This window comes from Protopterus annectens, chromosome 11.part0, assembly GCF_019279795.1.
Source record: "Protopterus annectens isolate FY-2018-M chromosome 11.part0, PAN1.0, whole genome shotgun sequence".
Lineage (NCBI taxonomy): Eukaryota > Metazoa > Chordata > Ceratodontiformes > Protopteridae > Protopterus > Protopterus annectens.
Genome location: NC_056745.1, coordinates 315,439,180 through 315,454,576, shown reverse-complemented (window position 1 = coordinate 315,454,576; position 15,397 = coordinate 315,439,180). Strand labels below are relative to the sequence as shown.

At 35.9% G+C, this 15,397-nt stretch overlaps 1 protein-coding gene across 1 annotated transcript in view; it reads right to left on the bottom strand.

The window, feature by feature from the left end:
- LOC122815364 (dynein axonemal heavy chain 3-like) overlaps positions 1-15,397 on the bottom strand; it is a 4,921,723-nt gene that overhangs the window by 3,999,682 nt on the left and 906,644 nt on the right. The window lies entirely within an intron of this gene.

Here is a 15,397-nt window from a genome sequence, read left to right as displayed (position 1 = left end):
TCCTCAGGTGACCACTTCCTCCACAATACTCCCTTAACCTATGTGCTCCTCGGGGTTGAGCCACTAGTAGTTAAGTAGTGCTATCATCCTGCGGGGGAATAGATGTATTTATTGGTTTATTTATATACATAAGGAATGCCTTACTATGTTACCCATCAGCTCTGCGCTCAGACACAGTGACAAAAGGGCAATGTGCATGCAAGTTGCATTCTTTTCATTGTCTGTTATCATATGTCTATGCACTGCATGTAACAGCTCTTTTCATATTCCTAAGTGGCTGCTTAAAGTTCACTGACCATAAAAGATCCTCAGAATAGTAGAACTATAAATGCAAATGCGAAATGCGATGCTGTGATACTTCAGATTATTTTAACAGAAAAAGCATTCCTTATTCAATAATGTAGAGAATCTCATTGCCTTACTCATGCTAAACTCTTATAAGACCATATGTGTCATAGCCTTATATATTACCACTGGCAGTAATATCAGCATAGCAGAGGACATACTATCCTGGACATCTACCAATATACTCCAAAAAAATATCATACTTGGGGACCTTAATGCACATGGAGCCCAAATTGTATCCGATACTCCCAATACCACTATTAACCAGTGTGGCACCTCTCAGCTCATCAATACACCAACAAGATATAACAAGCCTTCCTCTAAGGCCTGTACTCTTGACTGGATTGCCTCGACTAAACACAATAATATCTACAACCATAGCACACTATATGACAACCTAAGTGGCCACCTACCCAGTTTTGCAAATGGTCATATATGCAATACAGTAAAACATCACACATACAATAATATGGGTAATCTATCCAGTTTTAATGTGGACGGTTTCATCTCTACTCTTAAGCAATATAATTGGGAAATGTTAAACAAATCTTCCTTTAGATGAAGTCACCCTCAAATTTAACAAACCATTTACCAATATACTGAACAAACATGCTCCCATCAGGTGAAAAAAAGTTAAACTTAATCCAGCAACATGGCTATGTATAAATGGTGCTTAGAAACAAAGCCTGGAAAGCATAGTACACCAACAAATTTCAGGAAAACCTTCTACACTATAGACAGATAGGAAATAAAATCAAGCATAGCACAAGGCATGACAAAAATTCCCACTACTTTAACTTACAGCAGTCACACCAAAATAATCTTAAAAAGTTATGTTCAGTTCAGAATCTACTAAATCTAGGCAAAGCCAACAACCCACTCCCTCCCCAGAAGACATTTAATCAACAGCTGTTAATAACATAAACAATATTTCCTTTAAGCTGTAGCCTCACTTATCAAAGACATCCCCAGCATCAAACCAACCCCCCCACCAGCAAAAACCCCATGGGAGCTCACTTCTCATTCAGATCTGTCCCTACCTACACCATAAGAAAATATCTCTAAAACTAAAAAAAACTACAAGCTGTACAAAAGACAACCAATTGCAGCTGAATCTCTGTCATATCCAATATCTATACTAATAAACAGACCCATTCAAGAATCTTATATCTTAGCCATTTGGAAGAAGGCATATATACTTCATCTTCATAAAAGAGTATAGTTTGACAGAGTCCAGAAGAACTGCAATATAGGCTCATGTAACAGAATAAATTAAGCAGATACCACACAAAAGTTACAAGTTCATATGAAAATGCAATTGACACCCAGCCAAAGAACTACAGGTCATAGGAAGGATTGTGATGGGTAGGACAATAAAAAAAGCCCCTAGACCTACAATGCAAATGATACAGTATTAACAAAAATACCAGTGTTATCAGTAAACTATTATGGACATTGGAAAAAGTTTGTTCTTGATCAAAAAGTACAACGATGTTCAAAAAACTGACACTATAAAAAAAGTTTGGTCTTTACCAAAAAGTACAATGATCTTCAAAAATCTGACACTGTTCTATGGAATGTCTTTATGTTTCTTCAAGAACACTGTTTTGCATTAGTTAACTCAATACAAGCACTTCAGTTAGTTCTCCAGACATAAAGTATATTTTTTCTTTTTTCTTTTTTTTAAATCTTAAAGCAGTGGTAATAACTACTCAAAACAGAACAGAAAAGGAATACAGTACAGAAGATGTTAATTATGGCACACTAGTATGGGATGTGGCTTTGTCTTCCATTTGCTTCCTCAGGTATTGTATATATGTTTTACTCTGCTAGTACAGGTCCACCCTTTAAATAGCTCTCTAAATCACATCTCCTTTTTCTCCATTTTGAGACAACTCCTACACCTATATAAGGACAAAGTGGTAACAGAACGGGCGCGAGTGGTTGTGTTTCGGTAAATTATGCATTTGGTAAACAGTCCTGGACCCATGTATATATATATATATATATATATATATATATATATATATATATATATATATATATATATGTATATATATATATATATATATATATATATATATATATATCTGTGTGTGTGTGTGTGTGTGTGTGTGTGTGTGTGTGTGTGTACATGCATGTATATTTTAATTTGCACTTGCCCTTCCCCTTTTCTCTTCTCGCATCTTTTTCAGTTATATTCCTCTTCTACCTGTGTCGAAATTTCCCAGAATAATATCAAACTTTTATGATTAATGAGAACATACTCTGCAAATGCACATCTGATGTATTGTCATGCATTTCTTCTTAATACTGAATTGTGATTCTTTCCTTATTCCTTCTTGTCGGTGTCATTCACTTTGCATCATGGCTTGTCTATACCCACTCCATTCCCTTTTCTAGAGCATGATTCACTTTTATATTTGTCTTTCTCTGTTCAATAGTTTGCAAACTTATATATTTTCAAAAAAATCAAACCTAAAATCTAATGGTGTACATGAGTGTTTATAACTTTTTTCAGGATGAATTGTAGACTCCATTCACACATTACAGCTTAGACAGAGTTATAATTTTATAAGTCATATTTTTAGTGTAGTTCTTTGCTCCATATTCTGTTGCAAACCTAACTACTTCGATGTTTTTGGCAGTTATGAGAATCAGGAGATGTATATTACCACAGAAGTCAATTTACTAATGAAATATTAAAGAGTAGAAAATTAATTTGCTTTGATGGAATTCTTGCAAAGGGAATTCCTCTTTTCTCAAAGTGTAAGAAAATTGCGTATGATCACATAAGTAAAAAGCATGTCGGGGAGCACAACCCGTTGTGCGGAGGGGTCAGGATTTAGCACACAATAAACATTTGATTATCAAATTCTGTTTCTGATTTCTTTGTTTTCAAGAAGATTTCAAATACAAATACACTGAATGGTTGTCCTTAAATGATGTGCACCATTTGTTGAAATATTTATATATGTAATTGAGTGTAAATTAGCATGACTTTCTTTAATGACTTATGTCTTATTAGATAAATAAATCATTTATAGAAACTAGCTAGCTAGGCAAGTGGCTGTCAGATTTAATTCAAATAACATATATATATATATATATATATATATATATATATATATATATATATACATACATATAAAACTAATGCATTTTGCTTGGCAGTTATTCATAGCAAATGTTGCAGTTTAGAAGTAATCACAGAAAGACTTTTCATTTATAACTTCTATTATTTTTTCTGCTAAGATGTTTAATGGAATTCTAAGATTAATTAAAACAATATTATGGACAGAAGTGTTAGTTTGCCTCCTTGTAAAATCCTTGTTACATCATTAATAATGACTGTGTTCCATTCTGTGCTCCACACTGAAAAATAAGTTAATATACTGCAGAAGTTCACAAATGGGTCACCAGTGCAATAAAATGCGTGGAAAATGAGATCTGTAAGTTTCAAGCTGTAAGCTGCAAAAATTTGGGGTTGATTGTAGAGGTGAATCAGGTTTGGTCTGCAGAATGCGTCATCATCCTGCTTTAATGAACATATTTCATTTGATGTTTCAGCATGAACAAAGTACAACTAGGTGATAGAACTTGAAACTTTAATATAATTTAAAATTACAAACAGTTTCACTGTTTTTGAACTGGCTTCTGTTATAGAATGTTGTAGTACTATAAACAGCATACAACACAAGTCAAAACCACTTTTGAAAACATCGATGTATTTACAGGGTATGTAAACATTCATTTACGCATTCATTTTCTGATACCTAATCTATACTAATATTGTTATATTTATTGAGTGCATTGATTGTGTATGTTTTTGAGTTGATAAGAGACATTTAAATGAATCGTAATGCTACAGAACTTGTGTTTTTACAAAAACGTCTAATTTTTTTCATACGACTTTGTTCAGGTGGTCCTTATTTTAAGGGGTCACTAATGCAGATGCCCCAAACATCTCTCCACCAATAAACTATTTTTTATTTTCCATTTGTTCTAAGTCTTGATGCTGTAGCAACAACTATGTGAAGTGCAAAAAGGAAGGTCGTACAGATGACACATTGTTTAGAAGACGTTAGTTACCGTGCACTTGCGTGCTAAGTGGCCTTGTCTAACATGTATTTCCTAAAAGGCATCATATATGCATTTAATTTGCTAGTACAGGCCTTCCCTTTAAATACCTCTCTACACCACATCTCTTTTTTGTCTTCATCTTGAAGCAGCTCCTACCCCTGAATAAAGGCAAAGTGATACCAGAACTACAATTGTAGTAATACACTGACTACCTTTTGTTTGGTTTGGTTTGGAAAAAGTACATATATATACATACATAAATAAATAGATAGATCTAGAAACAGACAACTCCACCCCCCACACGCACACACACACACACACACACACACACACACACACACACACACACACACACACACACACACAACTTTCCAGACTTTCGCATAATGTCCAGATTTTTGATCAGCTCTTCATAAAAAATTCTGGTTTTCTGGCAAATCGGCAGTAAATTATAACAGATATTTGAGTTTCAGACTTCATATCCTTCAGAAAATGCATGATAAAACAAAAAACTTTTATTCTAGCAATTTTCTAGGTTTATGGGGGCAATATTTGAAAACTGTCCCTATTTTGGGGTCTTTGTCCCTCCATTATTTTTGTCTTTGTCCAGATTTGTTGTCAAAGAGGTTGAAAGGTGTGAATCTATTAATCTATCTATCTATCTATCTATAGAGGTATATGGGTTACCAATAAATGGTCAAATTGTTTCAGTTGTCAAACCTAAAAAGAAAAGCCAGAACAGCCAATCAAAAATCATCTGATTAAACATGGCAGCTTTTTCTCTGTGCAGGATCAGGTTACAATGTGGATTGAGAATTTCTCTTTCTCTACTGTAGTATGATCTCGGAGTTGATATATATAATTAGCAGAGTGTGTTGGGTGCAAGTGGCTTATCACCCCTAAAAAGACAATGGTTTTCCTTTTTAGGCTGCTGATCATCTAATTGTGTTCAATCAGCTGTCTTTCCATATAATTATTTTTTTATTTGTGGATATACATAGAGACAGTTATATAGATATCCACATACATACCCACGGATATACGTATATATTGTCAACCTCAAATGTAATATGATTGACTCACAGTGTGTTGAACATAATCTATCAAATAAACTTGACTCACTGACTACAAAAAACATGTAGACATGGAATTACTGTCTTGCAGAATCCATGTTAAAGGCTATTTTAGAGATTTACTAAGTTATTTTTTAGTCGATTGTAACTGACATTGCATGAGTCAATCACAATCCATTTAGAAAAAGTGACTATAGTTATGTATATAAATGCATGCATGTGGATGGAAAATTCAACAAGTCAATTCCAAAAAGTAACATGATGAAAATCTGCAACTCAAGAAGTTTTCATACTTTCAGTGTTGTTCCTTGTGCCCCTTCACACTTGCATCGCTACGTTTAATAATTCAGAGACTATACAATGATGTGGACAAAACACATTCCTAATGTTGGCTAAGCACAGTTTTGTGCAGGAAATAAGCTCCTGCTTGCATTCGCCTGTGCATGTGATTGCCTAGGACACAAAGCCTGCTCGACCACTTGGGCTTTTAACTCATTGCATGTAAACCACAGAGACACATATTGTATGCTTGTGTGTAATTTTGTTTTTATGCTTACTGTTGCTGTTCTTTGACTCTTCTCTTCCTACGAGACACATATTCTTCCTCTCGCTTTCCTGCTCTCACCATCTTTTAGCTATCTTTCTCTTCTACCTGCACTTTAGTTTCTCACAGTGATCTTACACCTTGTGACCCATTAGTAAAAATACTTCCTATACACATTAATAGTATTAAATTGCAATTGTGCCCAGTAAATTTGTGATGCCTTCTCCTCTTGCCATCTTCTTGAAGTTAATTATATTTAGAAGCATTTTATCACGGCTTCTCTGCACTTCCTCCAACCCCTTTCTGAGAATTTGATTATCTTTCAAACTCTGCCTTCCTTGCTCACCAATCTATAAACTTATAACATATCAAAAAAATTCAGCTTAAAATCTACACTTGCACACTGAAGTTTATAGCCTTTTTTATGATGCCTGAGCAACGTAATTCATACACTATAGGATATACATATAAATAATTCTGCAATTTTTTTTAACAAAATTCTTTACTCCAAAATCTGTTGCAAACTAAACTAGTTCAATATTTTGACAGTTATAAGCAGCAGGAGTAGTCTATCAGCTCAACAGCCAACTGGCCAATAATATTAAAGGGTACAAAATGTTTTCTGCTTGATGGAAGTCACTGCAAGTGGGCTTTCTCTTTTTATTTTTCCTTTGTTGATCGTATTAGTCCCACTAGGTTATTAGCATGTTTTTAGAGGAGACCTGAGGTGGTATTTCTACTGCTAAGGGAAATTAGGCTAGGGCATCGGGGAGCTTGCCCTACCCTTTTCATTAGATGACATGGGATCTTTTATATCCACCTGAGTTACCACAAACTCAAGCATACAGGGCCTCGGTTTGACATCTCATCTGAAAGACAGCCCTCACAGAAGTGCAACTCCTCCCTTATGCTGTGCTGTAGTGCCAGAAATCAATCTATCTGGTGTGAGAATAGAACCTGCAGCATTCTACACCAAAGGAAGGTGTGGCACCTATTATGCCACTGGCTCTGTTTTCTTAGGATGCAACAACTTTGAAGCTGATAACAGAATGGAAAAGTATGCAGGAGACATAGTTCTCTGTGTGGTGAGGGTTGTGACACAGGCCACCAAAGAACTCTCATTTACGAATTCTGCTGCTGTTTTCTTTGCTCAGAGATCGAATTCAGCTAAAATGGACATTGCGTGGCTGTTCTTTAAATATACCACTGAAATAAATTAGCATATCTTGTTGTTAATGGTGTATGGCTTACTAGATGAATAATTTAAAGATACAAGCTAAATGGACTATTTACTGCCATATTTAATTAAAAAAAAAACAGAACTGAAGCAAAATAAACTACTTATGGCTTTTGCATAGCAGTGTTTCATGAGAAAGGTGGCAATTTAGAAGTAATCAATAAAATAAAGGATTATGTTATTCATTTTAAAGACTTGTTATTTATATCCCATATTAATGCATCTGATGAGAAATGTAATTGAATTCTAAGATTAATTTTCTGAAATATTAGAAACAAACGCAAGTTTGCTTTTTATAAAATCCTTGTTATACCACTAATAATGACTGTGTTCCATTCAATGGTCAATTCTGAAATATAATTTAACACAGTGCAGAAGTTCACAGATAGGTCACCAAAGTAATAACATGTTTGGGAAATGTGAATTATATGTTTCAGCTAAAAAAATGAGGTGCCTGTAGAGATTGACCATGCTTGGTCTGTAGGACATTTCATAATACTGATTTAATGAACATATTTCATTTGATAGTTCAACCTGTACAAAGTGCAACTAAGTGACACAAGATGAAACTTTAAGATAATGTAAACCAGCAAACCGTGCGACCAGCTGCTCTCCCCATTCACTGAGTCTACTAGACCCAACTAAACATCCCCCAGGTTTAACCTGACCCATGGTCCTGCACCAGTGAGGACATCAAGGATGCTACTACTATGCCATGCGGTTGCCAGGGTTTGTGTGCTCTAACTCCAGCTACCCTGCAACAGACTCACAAGCTCAACAATTGCTGCCCTTGGGAGGTGTCTGTGCATTTTCAAGCATGCTCAGCCACAAACTAGGTGGCACACCTCTTATGCAGCATGGAGCGCCCCAGGCTTGTACTCTGCATCACTGCAGAGCATAGGCTGCCTCCCTTCCCTTACAGGATGGGTGAGCTGATATCTGTCCCTTACATCCATCATCCTCCTGCGATCAGCACTCATGCTGCTAATCAAGCATGCATCATTTGGGGCACAGTAAGGGCTACATTCCTGTGTGCCAACCATGCAATTGTTTTGAAATAATTCCCTGTAGTACAGAAGGTTCTGCCATTTTGAACAGCATATGACAAATCATAAGCAGCTTTAGAAAACACTGCTAGTTTTACAGGGCAAGTAAACATTCACTCCTTTGTTCAATTGTTGATTGATTCATTCATTCATTCATTCACTCAGTGAGTCATTCATTCTCTGATCTTCACATCAACCTAATATTATTATATTTATTGATTTAATTGATTGTTTATGTTTGATAATGGATATGAGAAGTTTATCTGGAGCTTAAGCTACATGATTTCCATTCCTACAAAAGCAACTGAATGATTTCAGACAACTTTGCTGAGGTAGTCTTTATTTTGGGGTGGAGGGCACAAAGAAATGTTGAGAAGGAAAAACATTCATTACCCAAGGAGTAGTTCATTGGTGAGACTTTACTGAAGGAAAACAAATGTTAGGGTAATGCAATAGACATAGAAGATTCATTGGAAGCCAGAACTCTTAGGTCTAAATTGTGCCTTTGTTGAATCATTTGAAGAACCTTCTCAATTTGATTCAACGTCATCCCAGTGTTGCAAGTTCAGCTAATGCATACTGCTCCTAGTGGGAAAAAAGGGTTGACTTATTGAGTCTGTATAATATGCTGTGAAAAATGTAGTGACAGACACCACGTGCCTGGAGTCAAAAAGTGAATGAGCAAAGTATAGTTGTGTGATAGCTCACTTTAGCAATGGATGTTAGTAAAAGAACACCATTAAAGTAGTAGTCGTAGCATTTAGGAATCAGTCAAAAAACCAAATGCAGTGCTGCTATCAGTTGAGGCAGGAGACTCACGTAAACATAAAAGAGAGCAATCCAAATCCAAGTGTGTGACCCTCCAGTGGCAATGAAACGAAAAGCAGAGATTCAAAGGAACTTCAGATAAGATGCATTCATAAAAAATAATAAAGTTTATTCCAATGAGTGAGCGCTTTCGCCAAAGGCTTCTTCAGACTCTTAAAACAATGAATAAAACTGTTTGAATCATTTTTAAACCATCCTTAAGCTTCCTATTGGACATTACAAATTGATATGTCACATGTTATCTTGTCTTAAAGGAACAGATACTCAAAAAAGTTAACATAGTTAAATGCAACAATATTTAGAAGGAATACTTCCAAATATACAATTAATGATCAGAATGTCCATGCAAATAAGTAAAAAATATGCATATACCCTGATACATTCTAAAAAATAATAAAAGGAGCATTGTGCTTGGTCCTATATCATTCTACAATCATTAAAAAACTGTTGCTACATTCATTAAAAACCCTGAACATTCTCTCTCCTCATGGTGTTAAAAACATTAAAATCCTTAGATAAACAGCAAGTTTTATCGCGTTTCAATATCTAGCATCTCTACTAAGATAGTGGTGTGTCGAATGCTACTTTGCATATATCAGGTTAAAAAACTAATATAGCGAGAACTCTGTACTAAAAATGTAAGCGTACCTTTACCACAAAACAACATAGCGAATATAATGTATTTCGCGATGTGCCTCATCAAGGAGTCAGACCTCATCATATCGGTGAAAGGCTGTTGTCCAAGATTAAAAAATTCCACAAATAGGAACCTCTTAGATTCCACGTAAAACAAACTGTTTACAAGTTGTAAAGTGCCGTGTGCTATAGGAACTCTGAATGCAATTGAGTACAACATAACTTCATGCTTATGGTAACTCAACGTCGGTGAGCACGTTCTAAGCATCTAAGTACTGAACAACAGAAACAATGTTTAAATTTCTAAGAAAAAAAGGTGAGCCTATATTCGTGCTGTCCTGTGTCTAAAATAGACAGTATTTGTAAGCACGATTATGCCCTGGAAGCATATATTGATCACAAAGTGTCACTATTTAAAACAATGAAACGTGTACATATTAATGAGTACACTTATTAAAGTGTTCGCTGAACATGGCAGAGATGGCATTAACTAATACAAGATAAAAAGATAAAAACAGATAAATAGTGGAATGCTAGGCGTAACACATAAAAATTGACACAATAAAGCTTGAAATTAGCACAAAGCACACATATAATAATACCTAAGTATAAAGCTCCATAGATGATAGGGTCCTTAGCTAGTAAAAAAGCAACTACTTCCATGTACATAGTTGGTGCTAAATATAACAACATTCTAAGTTAAAAAGGTCAAATGAAAAATGAGAAGAGATAAACAATCCGCAACAATACTAAGCCTGTACCTAATGATAAAACAAAACTATCTATAGATGTATGGGGTACCTAGCTCAGTCGTAAAATAAATTCCAGCTACAGTGAACAAATATATAGACGTATATGCATGCTTGTATATACATGTGTATATATTTACACACATGCATGTGTAAACTATGCCCAATAACCACTAATATATTGAGGTGGTGAAAGGAGGGGATGAAAAACATACTAGTATGTGAGGTATGGGCTCAGAAGTAAGGCTGAAACAAGAAAGCCGAACATATCCAAAGGTCCATCAGTTCCTGGGATTTGATACTAAGAACACATCTACTTGTGGCTATAAAGCTCAGAACATTAATACTATGAAAATAATTATATTCAGTCTACAAGGACTGATTCTTACACTGATTTACTATAAGAGTGACATCAATACGTAGTTTTAAAATTACCTTACTACTCTATTTAGGTAATAGTAGGTTAAGTCATCTTCGTAGTCTTCTACTTCTTAAAATGGTTTGAGTTGCACTTTATCATTAAGCCCTGGTGACCTATCAGACCTTAGTCTGATAATCCAACGTGTCTCCTGTTCTAAGGTTTTGTTGATTAGATCACCACCTCTAAAACCCACGCTGACTTGTTCAATAACACAAAATTTAAAATTATGATTGGTGCCTGCTGTTGTATTGTGTCTAGCTAGGCATTGGTCTCAGTACCTATCCTAATGTGGTAAATATGTTCCCTAACTCTTTCCTTAAGTGATCTATTGGTTTTGCCAATGTAATAGCTTTTGCAGGTTATACAGGTGGCCATGTATACCACATTCTTACTTTCACAGTTCGTGTTAGTTCTGAAGTTATATGTGCGTAGCGTAACAGGATGCTCAAAAGTGGTATCTTTATTAATGTAGATGCATTGATTACAATGACCACAGGGTACTGTGTTTCTATCATTTATTGGTCTACTTTTCCCGGATGTTTGGGTCTACATAAAATGCTTCTTAAATTCTGATGATTCTTGTAGGTTATACGTGGTGTTGGTCCTACTACCTCATTGACATCCCTATCGGATTTCAGTATTCCCAGTGTCTATCCAGGGTTTTTTCACCTCCAAGTTCATTTTACTGAAAGTGAGGTTGGTTCTAATTTCAGTTTTAAAGGCTTCGACTCTTCATACTACCTTCATGTGCCATAAAGTAAGGTTTAGCAGTACTGTTCTTAGACGCTCCACAGTTCTGACCATTTCTAATATTTCATTTTCTTTATAGCCCCTTTCTAGAAATCTATCCTTCATGTCCTCTATTCCTTTCTCATAGAACTCTTGTTGTGGGTTCAACCTTGATACTCTCATGAATTGTCCTTTAAGGACATTTTGGAATACATGTACAGGATGCATACTGTTTCTGTGTAGTATGTTATTTCTTTGGCAGGCTTTCCTATGAATGGTTGTATTAATAAGGCCATTGGACATCCTGAATACTTCCACATCCAAAAATGGTATAGTTTCATCTGAAAAATTCATGGTGAATTTTAAAAAATCCGTAGTGTTATCCAAATAAGAAACGAAATTCTTTAAAGAGGGTACATCACCCAACCAAATAAGGAAGAGGTCATCTACAAAGCGGCAATACATACCAACAAATTCATTGAAAAGTGGATGGTCATATAAGTGAACATCTTCCCACCTAGCCATCACTAGGTTGGCGTAACTATTAGCACAAGATGTGCCCATAGCTACGCCATCCTTCTGTAAGAATATGGATTCTTGAAAAGCAAAAGCGTTGTTAGTCAAGACAGTCTCAAGTAACAGAGTTATAAGATCAACTTTTTTATCCGAAAAGTCGGAATGTATCTTCAAATATTCTGTTAACATTCTTATTCCTGTATCATTAGGAATTACAGTGAATAAACTGACTACGTCTAGTGTCACAAAAAAGTAATGTTGCTGTTCACCTAATGGTCGAGTTTGAGAGTATAAATCTAAGAGAAACTGTTTGCTATCTTTCAAAATATTCCTATTGTCATTGACTAAAGGCCTTAATACACTTTCCAAGTAAATAGATAAGGGTTCAGTGACCCAACCTTGCCCTGCAACAATGGGTCTGAGTGGTGGATCTACACTGTTTTTATGGACTTTGGGGAGTCCCTGTATAATCGGGATGATGGGGTTGTTCACCTTAAAGTACTCATAGAGTTGTTGAGTTATGTCCAGAGACATAACTAAGTCATCCAAGGTATTATAAACACTGAACACCATATCTATTAAATTGTCCTTAGTTAGTATGGAGTAAGTATTGCTGTCATTTAACATTTGAAACATTTTGTTAGTGTAGTATATATCATCCATGATGACCACGGGCCACCTTTATCAGCTGGTCTTATTATTATAGAGCTATCATCTTTGAGTGAATACAATGCTTGTCTCTGCTTATAGTTTAAATTGCGTCCATGTCTTGAAGGTGTTTTCTCCTGATAGCATTTGTATATGTCATCTTCCACTACATTGCCAAACACTTCAATTGTTGGGTGAAGTTGAGGCACGTAAGTGCTGTTAGGACGGTGCTTATTCTTAACTGAATTGTCATCAAACTGTCCAAACTCTAGCCTTAGTTGTAAATTACGAATGAACATTTTGGTTTCTATAATAGTGTCCACTAAGTCACTGTTCTTAGTGGGAATAAAACTTAGACCTTTATTTAGGACTTGTTTCTCATACTCATTTAAAACCCTGCCGGAAAGGTTCATGATCAATGATTCTGCCTCCCCCACATTTTCTTTATCGTGGGGCCTACTTGTTCCTGCTCGTCTAACGATCCTTTCCTCTTCTGTCTCCCCCTGCTGGTTGACCTTCTTTTGTCCAAAAAATGAAGTTCCTTTGAATCTCTGCTTTTCGTTTCATTGCCACTGGAGGGTCACACACTTGGATTTGGATTTAGGAATCAGTGTCAAGTTGACATCTCCTGACAGGCCAAGTCCCAGAGCTCTGCATATGGCAGGGTGTAGGCCTACCTCCACTACGCACAGAGATCCACTCTGATGCCCTTGCTTTAAAAGGCACTGGCATGCACCATATTGTGTTCTCTCATTCTTGTCATCAAACCTCATAGAAGCTTGTGGAAGGGTTGACTTTATTACACAATTTAGAAAAAGTGTCACTACTTTTGTTTCTCACTCAGCAAGGCTTCTGCATGGGAGATGACAGAAAGGTCATTCTGAGGGTTAAGCCTGATAGGAGCTTGTATTATTACAATGACTCTGCTTGAACACCAATTGTTACTATGTTTTCTCACACTCTACTATGATCAACATAAGGTTACTTTTACAGTCATATTCTTAACATATGAAAAAACAGATTCCCAGGTCTTCACAAAGATGAAGGAGAGGATCTCATTTTTCTTGGACTACTTCCTTAAAGGATACCTTAGAGGACAACTACTCCAAACCTTTTTTCTATCCCAAGACTAGATATCCAGTTTATAGTGCTCAAAGAATGTATGAATCAGGTGTCTGTCTCTCAAATGGCATGGGATGAAAATTGCCTAAAAAATGCTACAAAGATAAAGGTTGTCATAGTAGAATACACTCTCAATGTTTCTTCAGAGGCCTGGCTTTCCGTTCATGCCAGAAGACAATGCAGTTCCCCAGCCACCTAATGAGAATCTGCTAAGTAACAGTTTCATCCTCCTTGCAAAGAGCAAAGGCTAAAAAAAACTGGTCCCTTTTTATTCTGATGGATATTGTCTTAACAAAGTGGTACTGCGATTGTCTGTGTACAGTCACGATACTCCTTCCTTTACTCTGATGTTTCAGGATGAATAGCGGAAGTTGAAGCTACTAGATAAGTGACATATTTAAATACACTTTTGACATAAAGGTAAGCTTCACCCTGAGCCTGACTCTGTCATTGTGGAAACCATGAATGGTTGCTTTGTCATCAGCTTAGACACTCTCTTCAATATGTGATTACATCCAAGAAAATGGTCATCTAGGACATAGCTTGAGGAGCACTGAAGCCACTGGCCTGAATGGTCCAGGGTCAACTTCTTCAGGAAAAAGTTCTGGACCCAAGGGGGGGGGGTAGAGCTCTTCTAGGTGGCCAAATTTAGCCTTAAGTAAAATTTACTTATATGCATATCCTAAACAGATACCAACCTGGTAAAAGAGAGGGAAAAATTTACTCCTCTTGAAGAGTGAAAACTACAAGCCATTCTATGAACTATACACCAATAACTTCCCTTCCAACAATATATAAATTATGGGTTTATGTCATTTGTCTGAAAGCTGATCTGACTGAAGCACAATCAACAGAAATCATTCTACACAACAGATATACCATAAAATGATTTCACAGTGAGGCATCCCGTGTGTTCCTTAGTAATATATACTAATGTCATGGTTGCAAACATGGAGAAGAGAAAAAAACACCACACATAATAAATCAGTCTTGGTGCACAAATATAAACATCTGTGGGTGGTTATATGACATCACAGTGCCCATTGCCAGTCCACATGTGCTCTTTCTAGACTCACTTCTCAATTCCTTCTGTGATTAGAAATGACGCCACCATATACTATCTGTGTAGTCTTCTACACTTTTCTATCAACTGTGATTTAGTCAAATGAGTTTTCAGTTAAATGAATTTTTAGTCAAAAGAGTTTGACTATTTATGATTCAGATTCAGTCAAATGAACTTTCAATTAAATTGCACAGACCCATAAACTGTGTACTGGAATTGTTGCAGAGTTTATAACCGTTCAGAAAAAAAAATCATGACGAGAATAAAAAGGTAATAAAAGAAACTCATATGGAACAAAGCATTATCTGTTGTTAAACAAAGCCATAAAACAAAGCTAGAAGAATGGCATGCATTTAA